The following is a 1602-nucleotide window of genomic DNA, read 5'->3' on the forward strand; positions in this document are numbered from 1 at the left end:
TATATATATATATATATATATATATATATATATATGTGTGTGTGTGTGTGTGTGTATATATTTACATATGCATATATGCATATGTATATAATATACATTTATATGAATGTACATATATATATATATGTATATATTTACAGATATATACATACATACACACACACATATATATGTATATGCATAAATAATATTACGATATATATATATATATGCACACACGTATTCATACACACTCACAGTTGCGTGTACATGTGTGTGGTGTGTGCGTGTATACGTACCTATTAATATATCTATTATATATATATATATATATATATATATATATATATATGTATGCATATATACATATCTTACATACAGACATACAGACAGACAGACAGACAGACAGACAGACACACATACACACGCGCGCACGCACACACACACACACACACACACACACACACACACACATGAAGCGAACACCCTAACTACTAGTTAAGGTATTCATAATCCTCAGGGTGTGACTACAATTCCTGCAGCGACTGTTGCATTGTGCCCTTGAGCAAGCCACTTCATTTTCTCCTGTTCCAGTCTATTCTGTTGTAATGAGTACCAGCCGGGTGCTGATACAGCTCCCTTTCGCTCCAGCTGCGTATCGCAGACGTTTCTCTGAGTCAAGAATGATGGGACTGAGAGGGTGCCTATGTTCCCTCGCGATTGCACAGGCGCCTTTAACAATTAGCGAACGCATGGTATGCTTGTTTATCTATCTATCTATCTATCTATCTATCTATCTATCTATCTATCTATCTATCTATCTATCTATCTATGTATTCATGCATGCATACATACATTCATATATGTGTATATCTTTTATTTTTTACTTATTTCGGTCATTGGACTGCGGCCGTGTTGGGGCACCGCCCTGAAGGGTTTAGTGTAATTCAATAATTAGGGGTTAACCGAGCTCCCTAATAATTTTTAAAGTTTTGTTACTTATTTTGCCGGATTTCTTTTGTCAAACGGTGACGTAAACAAACCAAAACCGGTTGTCAAGTGGTGGTTTTAGATAAAAACAAAAACACACAAGCAGATATATTCACATATATGCATATATACGACGGGCTTCCCCCCCAGTATCCGTCAGCTAAATTTAGCCACAAAGCATTGGTGAGCTACAGCGGAAGACCCTTGCACAAGGTGCCGCGCAGTGGGACTGAACTCAAAATCGTGCGATTGCAAAGTGAGCTTCTTAACCACACAACTATGCTTGCGCTTACATACATACACACACACACACACACACACACACATTCATGCATGTGTGTATGCATATTTAAATAATATATGTGTATGTATGTATATATATATATATATATATTATTTTGCTTAAAAGAGTTCCAACACTGTCTGTTTTTATGTTTTATTTATATTCCTGCAGAACTAATGTGGGGTATAGAATATGGAATATACAATATATAATATGATATACAATATACAATATAAAATAAAATAAAATAAAAATGGATGGCCCCATGAAAGAAAGTATTGAATGTAGATGAAATATTGAGTGTTCAATATAAAGGATCAAATATATAAATATATAAATATAAATATATA

The 1602-nt window shown here is 34.1% G+C and overlaps 1 protein-coding gene across 2 annotated transcripts in view; it reads right to left on the reverse strand.

The window, feature by feature from the left end:
- The window catches only part of LOC106881255 (paired mesoderm homeobox protein 2), a 156154-nt gene that overhangs the window by 3181 nt on the left and 151371 nt on the right, over positions 1-1602 (reverse strand). The window lies entirely within an intron of this gene.

The sequence above is a fragment of the Octopus bimaculoides genome, chromosome 1 (genome assembly GCF_001194135.2).
Source record: "Octopus bimaculoides isolate UCB-OBI-ISO-001 chromosome 1, ASM119413v2, whole genome shotgun sequence".
Lineage (NCBI taxonomy): Eukaryota > Metazoa > Mollusca > Cephalopoda > Octopoda > Octopodidae > Octopus > Octopus bimaculoides.